Raw genomic sequence first — 16,780 nt, 5'->3', positions numbered from 1 at the left:
AAGGAGAACAGTCTCCGGAGCCAGGTGTAATCCAGTAGATATACAGGAAAGAGAACAGTCCCTGGAGCCAAGTATAATCCAGTACATATACAGGAAAGAGAACAGTCCCTGGAGCCAGGTGTAATCCAGTAGATATACAGTAAAGAGAACAGTACACGGAGCCAGGTGTAATCCAGTAGATATACAGGATAACAGAACAGTCCATGGAGACGGTAAAATCCAGTAGATATGCAGGAAAGAAAACAGTCCCTAGTGCCGGTATAATGCAATAAATATACCGGAAAGAGAACAGTCCACGGAGCTGGATATAATCCAGTAGATATATAGGAAAGAGAACAGTCCCTGGAGCCAGGTGTAATCCAGTAGATATACAGGAAGGAGAACAGTCCCTGGAGCCAGGTATAATTCAGTATATATACAGGAAGGAGAACAGTCCCTGGAGCCAGTATAATCCAGTAGATATATAGGAAAGAGAACAGTCCACGGAGCCAGGTGTAATCCAGTAGATATACAGGAAGGAGAACAGTCCCTGGAGCCGGTATAATACAGCATATATACAGAAAGAAGAACAGTCCCAGGAGACGGTTTAATCCAGTAGATATGCAGGAAAGAGAACAGTCCATAGATCCGGTATAATCTAATAGATATGCAGGAGTATAGTCCCCAGAGCCGGTATAATCCGATAGATATACAAGAAAGAGAACAGTCCCTGGGTCCAGGCTAATCCAGTAGATATACAGGAAACAGAACAGTCCTCATAGCTGGTGTAATTCAGTAGATATACAGGATAGACAACAGTCCCCCGGAGATGGTATTATCCAGTAAATATACAGGAAAGAGAACAGTCCCTGGAGCCAGTATAATCCAGTATGTATACAGGAAAGAAACCATCCTCAGAGCCGTGTAAAATTCAGTAGATATACTGTACAGGAAAGAGTACAATCCCCAGAGCCGGTATGATCCCTGAAAATATAAAGGAAAGTGAACAGTCGATAGATCCAGTATATTCCAGTAGATTTATAGAAAGGAGAACTGTCCATGTAGCTGGGTATAATACAGAAGAAATACAGGAAAGAAAACAGTCCCTGGAGCCAGATGTAATCCAGTAGATATACAGGAAAGAAACCATCCTCAGAGCAGAGTAAAATTCAGTAGATATACTGTACAGGAAAGAGTACAATCCCCAGAGCCGGTATGATCCCTGAAAATATAAAGGAAAGTGAACAGTCGATAGATCCAGTATATTCCAGTAGATTTATAGAAAGGAGAACTGTCCATGTAGCTGGGTATAATACAGAAGAAATACAGGAAAGAGAACAGTCCACGGAGCCAGTATAATCCAGTAGATATACAGGAAAAAAACCATCCTCAGAGCAGAGTAAAATTCAGTAGATATACTGTACAGGAAAGAGTACAATCCCCAGAGCCGGTATGATCCCTGAAAATATAAAGGAAAGTGAACAGTCGATAGATCCAGTGTATTCCAGTAGATTTATAGAAAGGAGAACTGTCCATGTAGCTGGGTATAATACAGAAGAAATACAGGAAAGAGAACAGTCCACGGAGCCAGATGTAATCCAGTAGATATACAGGAAGAAGAGCATTCCCCGGAGATGGTATAATCTACTAGATATACAGGAAAGAGAACAGTCCACGTAGCTGGGTATAATCCAGTAGAAATACAGGAAAGAAAACAGTCCTTGGAGCCAGTAGAGAGAGAACAATCCTCATAGCTGGTGTAATCCAGCAGTTATCCAGGAAAGAGAACAGTCCACATAACAGTCCATGTATATTTCTTATTCCACAAAAATGTTATAGGCCTTTAGGCAGCTAGCATTGTGTTAACAATCTCAGTAGTGGAAGGCCTCATGCACATGGCCGTTGCCCGGCCGTGGCCATATTGCGGCCCGCGAACTGCGGGTCCACAATATACGGGCACCGGCCGTGTGCTCCCTGCATCACGGATGCATTCGGAGCTGCGGTGCGGAACAGCGTAGTGCTTCCGTGGTGTTTCTGTCAGTGCCTCCGCACAGCAAAAAAATAGAACATGTTCTATTTTTTTACGGTGCGGACAGATCACGGACCCATTCAAGTTGAATGGGTCTCGATCCGTTCTGGCCCCCGCACGAATGTTGCCGTGCATTGGGGACCACAAATTGCAGACCCCAATGCACGGAACAGCCGCACTACGGCCACGTGCATGAGGCCGAAATCCAAGGTTTACCAGGTTGTCCATGCAGCTTCCAGAACATGAGATGCAATGTGTGGATGAAGAAGAAGCCACCCCTTCTGGAAGAGAAGGTCCAAAATGTCTGGCAGACTCCATTAAGTGTCCTTCAAGAGTGACCACAGAAACGGGAACCAGGCCATGCAAGGCCATCATGGGAGAATGGCTATGACTTCTGTCTACTCCTCCAGACTCTTCCTGAGCACTTAATGGAGGCCTTGGGGATATACAGTACAGACCGAAAGTTTGGACACACCTTCTCATTTAAAGAGTTTTCTTTATTTTCTTGACTATGAAAATTGTAGATTCACACTGAAGGCATCAAAACTATGAATTAACACATGTGGAATTATATACATAACAAACAAGTGTAAATCAAATGAAAATATGTCATATTCTAGGTTCTTCAAAGTAGCCACCTTTTGCTTTGATTACTGCTTTGCACACTCTTGGCATTGTCTTGATGAGCTTCAAGAGGTAGTCCCCTGAAATGGTTTTCACTTCACAGGTGTGCCCTGTCAGGTTTAATAAGTGGGATTTCTTGCCTTATAAATGGGGTTGGGACCATCAGTTGCGTTGAGGAGAAATCAGGTGGATACACAGCTGATAGTCCTACTGAATAGACTGTTAGAATTTGTATTATGGCAAGAAAAAAGCAGCTAAGTAAAGAAAAACGAGTGGCCATCATTACTTTAAGAAATGAAAGTCAGTCAGTCAGCCGAAAAATTGGGAAAACTTTGAAAGTAAGGGCTATTTGACCATGAAGGAGAGTGATGGGGTGCTGTGCCAGATGACCTGGCCTCCACAGTCACCGGACCTGAACCCAATCGAGATGGTTTGGGGTGAGCTGGACCGCAGAGTGAAGGCAAAAGGGCCAACAAGTGCTAAGCATCTCTGGGAACTCCTTCAAGACTCTTGGAAGACCATTTCAGGTGACTACCTCTTGAAGCTCATCAAGAGAATGCCAAGAGTGTGCAAAGCAGTAATCAAAGCAAAAGGTGGCTACTTTGAAGAACCTAGAATATGACATATTTTCAGTTGTTTCACACTTGTTTGTTATGTATATAATTCCACATGTGTTAATTCATAGTTTTGATGCCTTCATAGTCATGAAAATAAAGAAAACTCTTTGAATGAGAAGGTGTGTCCAAACTTTTGATCTGTACTGTACATATACACACACCAGCTTCTCCCAGCTGATCAATAGAGCGCCTGATGCTAGAGCATGGTAAGAGCAACACAGAGAGCAAAGTTGGATATATTAGTTTTTCCTGTCACCATAGAATCCAGAGCTAGTCTTCTGCACTATCTCAGAGAAGATTGTAGACTTGAGGCTCCACTCCTCTGGATGAAGCTCCTCGCAGCCTGTTTTTTGGTAAATTAGCTTGACTAAAGAAGCATTTGGTGGTTGTGAGGGTAAGGTTGGAAGAGATCTTTCAGGGTAGATGACAACTTCTTTTGCCACATTTTGTAGATCCACAATCTGCCTACATATACACCCAAGTCTCAGGCAGAGGAATCCATTGTGAGGACTTTTCTGAGGATGGGAATCAGAAATTTGCCATGTACCAGACACTGGGGTTTTAGCCGCCAATTCAGCCCTTGGTGAGTTGAAGGATACATCCAAAAAGCCCCATCTTCTGAGACATCTGTTCCAATGAGTATATATTCCCCTCTTTGATGATTTTATCATTAGCTGATGAGTTTTTGATGAAACCAGGTATTTCAGCTCCTGACTTGGGACTAGCTGTGACTCCTTGTAAATGATCAGGGATCCATTATCATGTACCACCTACATGGTTGTGTGCAGATTCATCAGAAGCTGTTTGGAGGACGCCTTTATCCACCACCCATCTAAGTATGGGATGTCAGTGACCCCTCGCATCCTTAGGGACCCTGTCAGAATTACTGTGATCCTGGTAAAACTATGGAAGTAGATGAAATGCTGAAGGGCAGGCAAGCGAATTACAGCAGAAGAATGTCCTAGATTGTATATACTGTGATTAAGAGAAATTTCCTGTGTCTGCATAACATGGGGATGTCCAGGTAGATATCCGTGAGATATACTGTCGTCAGGATGTTGTCCTTCTCCTGAATGATCGAATAGTCTTCTCTGAAGATGGTGTAATACCCCAGACCTGGGGCTATTACTATTGTGTTCTGTAATTGCTGCATTTTATATGTTTTGTATGCAATTCTATATAATGTTATGTATATCACCTTCATTATGTCATCTTATCTAGCGGGGGGAGGCATTGGTTCGCAGTGGATTGCTGGTAGAGTCTGCCCATCCAGCTAGTAGGGAGAAGTCTAGAGTTAACTCAGTTCAGAGTTAGGCACAGAGGGGACGTGAGAGGCCTTGTCCTGATAGTGGAGGGGTGTGAGCGACCACTATGAGGGACCACTTCTGAGAGTCAGGATCCAGATACCCTGTCCTGCCTGAGAGTCGGAAAGCAGCTCCTAGAGCACCTACTCTCCGGAGCAATTGGAAAATCTAAGTAAAGGCTTGGCATCCGAGACAGCAGAGTGAACTGTAACATCAGCTTCTACATACTCTGCTGTGAGGTGAGGGAAAATGGGCCAAAAACACCATCATCCCCAAACAACCACTAGGCCAGCAACATATGTTGTGGAAATTTGATTAGGACGTGTATTTAATATATTGTGTATTGTTATCATGTCTCTCAGTGTCAGTGTAAACCATTGGAGTGGATATCTTCCTGTGTATGTGGAGACACAGCTGCTGGGCGCAGAGGTCTCTGTCGGCGAATGGTCCAATGTGCTATGCGTTGGGCTGTGGGTCGGGGGAGACTGATGTGTTCAGCAGAACAGTGTTTTCTTGGCTGATGTATGGACGCCGGCTAGGGCCCCCGCGCAAGACGCGTGTCACGAGGGTATCGAGAACCACGCCTGACTCCGTTATACCCGGGGTCAGGAAGTCGCAGCGGTTGGCTGCACGCTCTATTTAAGATAGGGCTGTTTTCCTTATGGTAGCTTTCTGGGTTTGCTTTGCAAACCCTTTTGGCTCACTCAGGGATCCGTAGCTCCTTCCCCTCAGCTGTTCCTTGTCCAGCACTCCCAGACCTCCTTATATTCCTCTCTCACACTTCTCTGGTTGCCAGAGATAGAGCTTCCTGCCTGGACATCTATTCTGACCTTCTGGAGCTGTGTTGCTGCATTCTCTGGTAGTTGGTCCAGAACGCTACCCTCCGGATCCCTGTTGGACCTTTGTGGAATGCTGTGGTCGCCCACCTGGGTGTATGTGTTTGTCTGTATTTGTCTGTCCTCTCCCTGGTGTTTCCCTCTTAGTGATAGTGGTGCGGACTAGCGATCCCACCGGCCCGTTCACTATCTAGGGCTCATATTAGGGAAAGCCAGGGTTTAGGCACGTGATCGCCGCACGGGTGAGGAACCCGTCTAGGGACGTCAGGGCAGTCAGGTGCCAGCCACAAGGTGAGTTAGGGGTCACCACCTTTCCCTCTCCCTTGGGCAGGGCTTTCCCTGTTTTCCTCCCTGTGCATGACGTCGGTCATTACAACGCGGATTTATTGGCTTGGCGTGGATTTATTTGTTAGGAGAACAATATATGAAAGGAACGTGCGTTTGTTGTCTCTAGTGCACCTGATCAGCCGCTGGAGATAATGACGTTGTCCTGTAAATAAACATGCATGAGGATCATAGTAACTTTAATTGGCATTGATCACTGAGCAAGGCTGGATAGACTTCACTCCAGTGGTAATGGTAGATTATTGTATACATGTGTTTGTTAGCTGGCTATGTTATCTTAAATGATGGTGGTTTCTCATCTTCCTGTATATCATCACTTCCTGTATATCATCACTTCCTGTATGTCATCACTTCCTGTATATCATCACTTCCTGTATGTCATCACTTCCTGTATGTCATCACTTCCTGTATCCTTGTTACATGAAGGAAGTGGTCGGGTGACGGGCCGGCCCCTTTTCTATTGTTAGAGCCTTTTGTGAGTAAGAAATAAAAGTGAAAGAGACGGGGCAGGAGCGAGGGCAGTGCTCAGGAGAACTCAACATGAAAACACTTGATGAAGAGATTCACCTTTCCTTACACAAAGTCTGATGCAAGCGAATTTCTACTACAAATATTTCTATTACAGATGGCGAGCTCGGTACAACAAGGATCCAACTGATTTTTTCCTCTGCACAGCAGATAAAAGGGGAGAGAGAAGTAAACTGTAATTTTGTGTAAGTATGAGTTGGTTGTGGATTGGATATTTTCTGTTTTCTTTTTGAAAGTGGTTATTCTTACAATGACCACATTGGTTGCATCTGTAGAAGCCTTTCAGGTGCAACCAATTGTGGATTGTTGTGGTTTGTTTTTTGTGTGGTTTTATAGTGGGGGCGATTTTTATCCCGAGGTTGGGGGCCTTTGTGTATGTTATCTGTGGGTGCTCAGGGATGAGTGGGCTTAGTAATTTATCATCACGAATCAGGAGCCAATGTTTACAAAGTATTTGTTCAATTTTCTTGTGTTGTGTGTTAAATGGTAGGATAATTCTGATATCAGTTTTTTTATCCTCATTAGTGTTGGTGTTTTCTGTGCTGAAAAAGGACTCTCTTTCAAGGTGCCTAACTTTAGTTAGTGCCTTATCTATCTCTGCATTGGGGTACTTTTTTTTCTAGGAATTGTGTTTTCATTTCTTCAACTTCTATTTCGAACGTATTATCAGTGCAATTTCTTTTCACCCGTCTAAATTGGCCAGCTGGTATATTGAGAAGCCAGTTCGGTAAGTGACAGCTAGAGAAGAGGATGTAGCTATTTCTGGCTGTGGGTTTTCTGTAAGTGCAACATGTAAGTTTATCCTGTGTAGCTTTGATTTGTATGTCCAGAAAGTCAATGTGGGTGTTACTGTACTTAGATGTGAAATTGATGTTCATGTGGTTCTGGTTTATGTCCCGTAGGAAGGTTAGAAGGTCTTCTTCATTCCCCCTCCAGACGAAGATGACGTCATCGATGTGGCGGTGCCACAGGACCAAGTCCGCCCCCAGCCTAGATGCAATGTTGCCGTCCTCCCATTCGGACATGAAGAGGTTTGCATAGCTTGGGGCGAACCTGGTCCCCATGGCCGTCCCCCTAGTCTGGAAGAAGAATTCTGATTCAAAGTAAAAATAATTGTGGGTTAAGATGTATTTTACCCCTCTGGTTAGGAATTCGATTTGTTCTATTGGATATGAGCTATATTTTTCTAGTTGGGATTTCATTGCATTGAGTCCTGTTTCGTGTTCAATAATTGTATATAGGGATTGGACATCTAAAGTGCCTAGTATCCACCCTGGTTTGAATTCCAGACCCTCCATGATTTTAATAATTTGTGTTGTGTCCTTGATGTAGGATCTTGTTGTTCTTTCTATTGGTTGAAGTAGTCTGTCTATATACTGTGATAGGTTGGATGTAATTGAATTGATGCCTGAGACAATGGGACGTCCCGGTGGATTGTGTATGTCCTTGTGTATCTTTGGTAAGCAATAGAATACAGGGAGCCTTTGTTGGGTGTTTAAGATCAATTGCAACACTAGGTGAGCCACCCCTTCCACACAGTCCTTATTTCAAACTGTAATTTTGTCTGCTCCGTCGGAGGAAATTTCTTCTTGGTAAAAGAACATTTTTGCTCTATTTGTGTAAGGACGAGGTAGGTGCTTTTCCGTGGTGTAGTTTTTGGTGGATCTGAGTTGATTGTACAGAGATTGTGATGTGTGTGCTGAGCAGTACAGAGTATTGTGTTTTTTTGTTGTAACTTCTTAACTTTTATATTACTGTGATTTTGTAAGAGGTAATTTCGGTATGTAGAGGCAACATTTAGTGAGGATTTTTATATTGTTAGCCTGCAAATCACCCGCAGAGTGAAGGTTTGCTCTGGTTTCGGGGGTGGGGCACAGGGAATAGAGAAACTGTTTTGTTTAATTTGGTTTTTCTATTGCTGGATTTTGTAGACACCATCTTGTCTTCCTTTGTGTGTCAAGCCATGTGGTTTTGTCGGCCATCTTGTCTTCCTTTGTGTGTGAAGACCATGTGGTTTTGTCGGCCATCTTTGATTTCCTTTGAGTGAAGACCATGTGGTTTTGGCAGACATCTTGTCTTCCTTTGTGTGTGAAGACCATGTGGTTTTGTCGGCCATCTTGTCTTCCTTTGTGTGTGAAGACCATGTGGTTTTGTCGGCCATCTTGTCTTCCTTTGTGTGTGAAGACCATGTGGTTTTGTCGGCCATCTTGTCTTCCTTTGTGTGTGAAGACCATGTGGTTTTGTCGGCCATCTTTGATTTCCTTTGTGTGAAAACCATGTGGCTTTGGCAGACATCTTGGTTAGTTTGGTGCTGCAGGTTTTAACAAGGAATTCATTTTAGTTTGAGCTGGTTCACTTTTAGGTTTGGTGTCTATGGAAAGCGATTTGGTTGTTTTGCCTCAAATGTTAGTTTTGTCCAGAATAGTTATCTTGTCTTTCTGTAACCTTTCTATGTACAGTTTGATTCTGTGTTGATAAGTTTTGTGCTGGATACCAGTTGAGTGTTCGGTTATGGTATAGCTCAGTGACCAGTCTGATAGGGGAATCATTGTGTGAGCATTAGTGGCAGTTTACCGGTGAAATTATCCTATAGTTGATGATTCTGCTTAATGTTTGTATATCTGTGGCTGTTACACTGAATTGTAGAATTGTTTGGCATAGTTAATGTGGGTACTACAGTGTAGAAAGGAGGTGCTTGTAGTTCTGTGCCAAAAGTATTGGGACAACTCCTAGAGATCGGTACCAGTGTCTTTTTTGTAGCAACCATTGTGTTTGTATTCCTGTACAATGGAAAGCATTTTTAAAGAAGTTGCAAAGTTGAAGGACACGGCGGCCATTCTTCAGGCTATGCAGGGATCTACTGATCCATGGCTGCAGACTCAGAATTGTGTAGCAAACCTGATCGGTACCAAAAAATGGCGCAAAAGGAAAGGCAAGTATGCTCTGATTTTTGCTGCTGGGTGGATAGCGGATAAATATCAGGAGTCTTGTAGGCTGAAGCTGAGTTTGGAAGGAGAAGTGGAAAATTTAAAAGTGGAAATTGGTAAATTGAGAACTCTTGTCCAGCAGGCAGCTGAAGCTAGCGCTAATTATGAATGTACTGTGAGGTGTAATACTGAGCTGCGCAAGGAGAATGAATGGTTGTCTGAAAGCCTGACGCATGCACAGGGGACTGTAAGGGAATTGTCTGCTCTCTGCAGGAGGACAGAGGATGAACATTCTCAGTGCTAAGTGCAGCCGGAGTCATTGAAACAACCGTTAGAGAGTAATGTGTCTGGGGTTAGAGGAAATGTATGGGCTGTAAGATGGATGGAGAAGTCTGAGGACTGTGGGTCACATAGTGGATCCGACTCAGGGATGGAGATGGACAATGTGTCTGACCCTGGAGTTGGAAGTGTTTACACAAGGCCAGAAGATTCCTCAGATGAGTCCGTGGTAAGTGGACTCAATACAGATGGTAGCATGGGATCTAGTCATGCTGGGATGGTTAATGTTGTGCAGCAAGGCAGATCACCATGTGCCCAGAGAAGGTATTGTGCAGGGAGACAAGCTATTCGTTGTTTTGCATGCAGGGAATACGGGCACATTGCACGATATTGTGACGGTGCTAATGGCAACAGACACAGGTATGTTAAGTACCCCAGAACCACACCTAGAAGTAAAGTGGTTTATTTGGAAAGGTGGGGTAATGGTCTCAGACATGGTTCTTTGCAAAGGCAGACATCCCAGGGACAGCCAAGGTCATGGATCCAGGAAGCAGATTTTAAATCCCAATATGTGAAAATGTGAAGCTCAGAGAGGAAAGAGATTGGTTCCTGGAATTCAGCAGAATTTCTAAGTTTTGTGTGCCAGAGAAGTGTACATTAAGGTCTTTGTAAACCATCTTACTGTTTGTATTTAAAGAAAATGGAGGAATTCAAAGACGTAATTTAAATTTGTAATGTTAAATCCTGCTTCTTTGGTAAAATGAATCTGAAGTTGGTTTGGGGCTGGGGGCAAATTAGCATTTCAATGACTGGGTGGGAAGAAATTCTCCTGCCAGTGTTTACGGTTTCAGGCGAACCCTCCAAAACATTGATGTGTTAATTCAGTCCTATACAATTGTATGTGCTCCTAAGGTTTTTGTTTTTTTGTATTTGAGTTTTGGTTTTAAGTTAACATTTACTTTTTACTGAATCTCAATGTATATAGCAAGACTTCCTGTAACTGAAGTTTTCTACGTTGTTTTTTCTCTCCTTTTTACAGGTTTTTGTTTACTAACCCTTTTTTTTTTTTTGGGCTTTTGTTGTTGAAATCAAGTTTTTTTTCCGTTTTTCCTTTTTCATATTTTGCCTGCGATCTTAGCATACTTTTTTTTCCTTCTATTTCTATTTTCCAAGTTCTCCACTCCAGGACTCTTCTCTCTCTTTAACAACCAGAGGTTAACCCTGTATTTCTTTTTACTTTATCAGCAGGAGATTGACTGGAGGAGCCACATTGTTCTGTAGAGAAAGAGGATATTCATTGTGCTGTGCAGTTTAGTCTTGCGACCGGGTTGTGCGCATACACTGTGAGGGGTAGAGACATAACGCGGGGTGTGATCTGTGGTTGTTAACTAATCGTTTGGCATAGTTCTGTACCAAAAGTGTTGGAACAACAAGCCATAGAGTTGCACATCACCTCGGTTAGGGTTTATCGTTGGGGGGACTAGAGTGGTTGTAGTCCGTCAATGCACCGCAGAAGAAGGAACCTACTAAATTGGTGCAGAGGTTTCCCTGGACGCAGGGCTAAGACTAGAGTCGATTAATCGCCATGGGCAATGGGCCGTCCATGCAAGGGAAGGAAAGCGAGGCTTCCCACAGTGAGACGGCTGCACAGTACATGAAATCTAGTTTTGGGGCGAAGGCCATGAAGCCCCTTTAAAGAACGGAGTAGGTGGTCCAAGGGAACTAATTGGAGTATCCCTCTGGAAGGTAGTCATTATGGTAATTAAGCAGGGCGTACAGAGCCCAGTTTCAATCCGGAAGAACCGAGTGATGTACGCCTGGCCTGAGGGGTAAACTGAGTTTAGGGATCCGATGCAGGAAGCAGAGGAGGCTCTATCTGGGCTGACTTTGTTGAAACAGGCCAGATCCACTAAACCCGGGCCTACTGAAACAACCAGTACCCGAGGTAAGTGAGTCCCCAACTGTCACTTCCACCTCCACTACTGACAGGGTCGCTTTTCTCTTTCTCTCATCCCTCCCTCATCTCTCCATCTAACCTTGAGACGATGCACCATGTTGAATCCAGCTTCTCTTCATCCTGGTTTTAAGGACGATGAGAAGGGGGGAAGTGGTGCAGAAAACAACAATCTTCAAACTTTTTACTAACCATTCTAACCTCTCAACTGTCAATTAATTTTCTAACCTAGTAGAGAATTACATTGAGAACCATCACAACTGCCTTTTCTTTGACGGTACTTGGGTCAGATTTTTGTAAAGAAGGTAAAAATCACGGCCGATCCATGGCCTGAATGTTTCGCTATAACCCTTATTCCATCAGGGATGCCCCCAGGCAGCCCCACGGGTTATCACCCAATGTCCACCACTGGGTTCGGGAGTCTCTCCTGGACCCAGACTCAATGACCAGTGTTCATTCTAGTCAACCAGGTGATTGGGTCGTGCTAAAGAAACATCCGAGGACGGGACTAGAGCCGAGATATCTTGGGCCATTCCAGGTGCTGCTGATGACGCCAACCTCTCTGAAGTTCGAGGGACGAGACAACTGGATCCACACCGGTCACTGCAAGAAGCTGCTCAACTAAGTCAAAGAATGAAAAGTATCACTTTTGTTTATTTGTTTAGTTACATTTTTAGGGAGGGAAACGCACCTCAAACTAGCCAGGGCCATAAGGAGACATTTGTTGATAGCACTGGTTTTACATTCCTAGAGGGTAATATCAGCTATAGGTTTAATAATAGCTCTGGCTCCTGCTCCTCGCTTGTTAATCCTGTATGGGTGTCCGGACAGCTAGGCGGCCTGTAGATGTGGTAAAGGGCATACGTTTGTGGGATCCTCCAGTTGTGAGGAAGGTATAACGGTCAACCTTACTAATGAAACCCCCGATCTCTTTAATGACACCCATAGACCAGATTATATCTGCTGGAAAGAAGGGTGTGACGTTCAGACTCAGGGAGTTATCCCTCAGTCTATTCAGTTATTACTGGAGGCCCGTGACCGTCAGAGGTTCTTGTGTGGAGTTGACGGGTCCGTACTATTTCCTATGCGGGTTAGCCGCTTATAAGGTAATTCCCCCTAATGCTAGAAGTTCATGTGTCCTGGTGAAGCTTGTCCTTGTATCTTAGGTTGCAGCCGATTGGGAGAAACTGATGGTGTGGAAGGAGGTAAGAAGGGCAGGGAGAGCTGGAAGGGATTTGTTTTCTGGCTGGACGGGATGGGGAGTTGGACTTATGAAGCGATTCAACAATTTCTCGACCATAGTGGATGAGATGTTCAATGAAACCATTGAGGCAGTGAGAGAGATCACCGGGAGGTCTTGGGGCTCAGTGGTTTTCCATTGGATCCGGGCGAAAGGAAATAGGACATGTACTTATGTTTTTTGTATCCAATCCTTCTATACGCCGGAGTGAGATGTTCCTGATGTCTAATCGACCGAGTTACTGAAGCCCGAACAGACAAGACGCCCTGAAGACCAAACCATGGACCAGATGCAGAGGATTCCAAACCAGCCGGCGACCAATGTGAAACTCCACCTCCTGAGTTACCTCCTGAAGAAAAGAATCTCTGAGTCAAGATTTGTTTTTAAGCTACGTGTCAAGATTGACTTTCTGTTTTCCATCATCTGTTTTGTTTTATAGATTCAGGACTTTTCGTAGACAAGACTGTTTTTTTTAAAGAAGATCGAAATTCATCGAGGGACACTGGGTAGCATATGACAAAGAGGAGGGACTGTTGTGGAAATTTTATTAGGATGTGTTTCTAATATATTGTGTATTGTCATCATGTCTCTCAGTGTCAGGGTAAACCATTGGAGTGGATATCTTCCCGTGTATGTCCTGTCACAGCTGCTGGGCGCAGAGGTCTCCGTCGGCGAATGGTCCATGTGCTAGGCGCTGGGCTGTGGACCGGGGGAGACTGATGTGTTCAGCAAAGCAGTGTTTTATTGGCTGATGTATGGACGCCGGCTAGGGCCCCCGCGCAAGACGCAGATTTATTGGCTTGGCGTGGATACATTTGTTAGGAGAACAATATAACGAAAGGAACGTGCGTTTGTTGTCTCTAGTGCGCCTGATCAGCCGCTGGAGATAATGACGTTGTCCTGTAAATAAACATGCATGAGGATCATAGTAATTTTATTGGGCATTGATCACTGAGCAAGGCTGGATAGATTTCACTCCAGTGGTAATGGGAGATTATTGTATACATGTGTTTCAGCTGGCTATGTTATCTTAAATGATGGTGGTTTCTCATCTTCCTGTATATCATCACTTCCTGTATGTCATCACTTCCTGTATGTCATCACTTCCTGTATATCATCACTTCCTGTATGTCATCACTTCCTGTATCATTGTTACATGAAGGAGGTGGTCGGGTGACGGGCCGGGCCCCTTTCTATTGTTACACCCTTTTTGTGAGTAAGAAATAAAAGTGAACAGACTGGGCAGGAGGCGGCAGTGATCAGGAGAACTGAACATGAAAACACCTTTGAGTCTTAAGATTTACCTTTCCTTACACAAAGTCTGATGCATGGTACGTCTGCCATGGTACATCTTCTATTACCTCCTTTTCAAAAGATACTTGAAGGAGATGTGTAATACCCCAGACCTGGGAGTACTACAATTGGTTTGTAATGTAATTCTTTGTAATATTCATGTTATGTCACTGTATGCAATACTCTGTGTTCACCAGCAGATGGGGTACGGTTGGTGTTTGTCAACAGGAATGGAACTTACCATTCCTACCCTCTTGGTAGGAGTGGGCTGGTCTGACTTCCTGCCAACATAGGAGCTTAGCCAGTAAGAGTCAGTAGAGGCGTGAGGGAGTATGAGATCCATCTTCCTCGTCTCCAGCCTAGGTGGACTTCATAGGTGGCTTTCCTAGGACGACATCATTGCCCCAGAGAGACCACAGGGTCCAAGGCCACAGAAGATTTGTAAACTGCAGCGTATTTGTGTCAGCAGAGTGATCAAGAAATCAAGCTATGAATAATCCGCTGCAAGGTGGAGGGAAACACGTCAAGACACCATCACTGCAGTTCAGGTGAGGCAATTGCTAGAAGCCTGCATAATACAGTGGACACCTACAGCCACAGGTGCTAGAGTAAAGCTGTAGGGAAGGAAATCAGGAGAGAAGCATACCTAGTTAGCTAGCAAACTTCTCAGTGTCATCTTCTGCCACATTATCAGCCACTTTACCCCATTATCTGGGAGGAGGGATTGCACTTTGTACAAACTGCTGAATTTGCTGCTGTTTGTTTTTTGCACTCAGTAAAGATGTTCTTTGTTCTACTATCTCTGCTTGGTACATGATGACCCATAGAGCAACGGCCTGAGGTAGGACATTGTGACACTACAACACTTCACCAGGGCCACTACCACTCTCATCCTCTGTACTGGCTCCCACAGCGGCTTGCTGCAGATGAATAACTGGAATTGTATTTGTATTGGGGGCCAAAGGCATCTGGAAGGAATTTTCTGAACTCAAGTGCATACATTTTTCTTATTCTTGGACCATACAGAAGAAATGTTTTTCTCTCTTTTTCCCCAGCCTGTCACCCATATGCCTAGTGTCAAACGATTTAATGATTTCTGGCTGGGTCTCAACTTGAAGATCTTTTTGCTCTCAAAAGGATCTAAAAGGGAGCTCTTTATGTGTAAACTTGACTCCTTTGTTGTTGTTCAGAGATTCTAAGGATTTCTCTATTTGAGGCCCAAACAAACCTGGATGAAGAGACAGATTACAGAAATAGTTCTTGGATGGAAATCAGCAGGCCAAATAGGTCTTCTAGAAGCATTAGTAAGTGCCAACATTTAGAGGAAAATTTTACAATGTTCCTAGGAGGTTCACAGAGGAACCCGTATGCACGCGGCAATAAAGCTAAGTTCTGTAGGATCTCTTCTATGAGAAATTGGCGTAGCCAGATTCATAGTGCCAAGCATGGAATTGGGCCATACTACACCAAGACCAGTTCTGTTAGCAAGTTCAGAACCTGAACACTTACAATTGTGTTGGTTTCCCTAACGCATAGGGATACTGCACACAGTGATATCACAATAATGAAATAATGTGCAGAGTGATGTCATAGTAGTATACGAAGGCTCTCAGTGATATCACAAAACGCATGGAGATAAAATAAAAGAGTGATGTCACAGCACAGATACAAGGCATAAAGTAATGAGCTTTTCCATTGTCCTTACACATCACTAACCGTACATAGTCTGAGTGCAGATGGGCTCCATAATTATTGGTCCCCACCATAGCTGACATACCTGCTCCTCTTGTAGATTTTTTTAATAGTAAAAATGCTTTCCTATTCCAAGGGTTCCTTCAGGCATGGTGACTCTTCGAAGAAGAACCCAGCTTATATGGATTGTTTTGCCACTGCTGAATCAGCTTTTGGGACAGCTGCAGTACCCCATACCCGGAGTATTGTATTATATTGTATTTCTTTTGTTTTAGCCGTGACTTTCAGTAAGGTTATGGTTGGCAGGAACAGGGCTAACCACATTGTCCTTCCCCCGTTGGTAGGAGTCATCTGGTCCTGCCAGAGGGAGGAGGAGGTTCCTTTGCAGACACAGATAGGAGAGGAAGCACAAGTCAGAGCTCCTGCTCCTATGAAGGATTCTCCAGAGGGAACCATTAAATACCTCCTCAAGTAAATCCTTGAGAAGTCAGACTAGAGTGACCAGCTAACACCTACATGAAAAGACACTGCTGTGAGGAAAGGGACTATGGCTAAGACAACCATCACCCAGAATACTACCAGACCAGTTACCGGTAAATCTAGACCTGACAGTGGACTTCTACATTCACAAGTGCTGAACTGCAGCCATCCAGCCTGCCTCCATACCTCCTTACTGGTACCAGGAAATTGCCAGTGGAATCTGCTGCTATTGAATGTACAGTACATGAAGTCTCAAGGGTCCGACTACTAAAAAGTAAAAGGTGAGATTTTGGCAAGACTGGGGGTGAATGTGTTGGGGGTACATCAGTGGGGGTTTAAGCCGGCTGAGCCTGCGAGGACCCACTATTATGACTTACTCCACCTCTTGCAAAAGTGGCTACAGCCTGATGTGCTGAGTCCCCCGGCTATGCTGGATAGACTATTAGCCAATATGTTCTGGAGGGCTTTGCCCATACCCTCTCCAGCACTGGATCAGTCAGGTGTCTCCTAGAAATGCCCTTGAGATGGTGGACCTGGTGGAACGCTATGAAGCTACCAGGAATCTAAAGAAGGGTTCTGTCAGGAGAGGGCTCGGCAAACCCCGGAAGGACTGGGACCTCATTCTGCCCTACCTCATGTTCGCAGTGCGAGAG

The sequence above is a fragment of the Bufo bufo genome, chromosome 1, assembly GCF_905171765.1.
Source record: "Bufo bufo chromosome 1, aBufBuf1.1, whole genome shotgun sequence".
Classification (NCBI taxonomy): domain Eukaryota; kingdom Metazoa; phylum Chordata; class Amphibia; order Anura; family Bufonidae; genus Bufo; species Bufo bufo.
The sequence above is the reverse complement of the archived record's forward strand: the minus strand, read 5'-3'. Positions refer to the sequence as shown.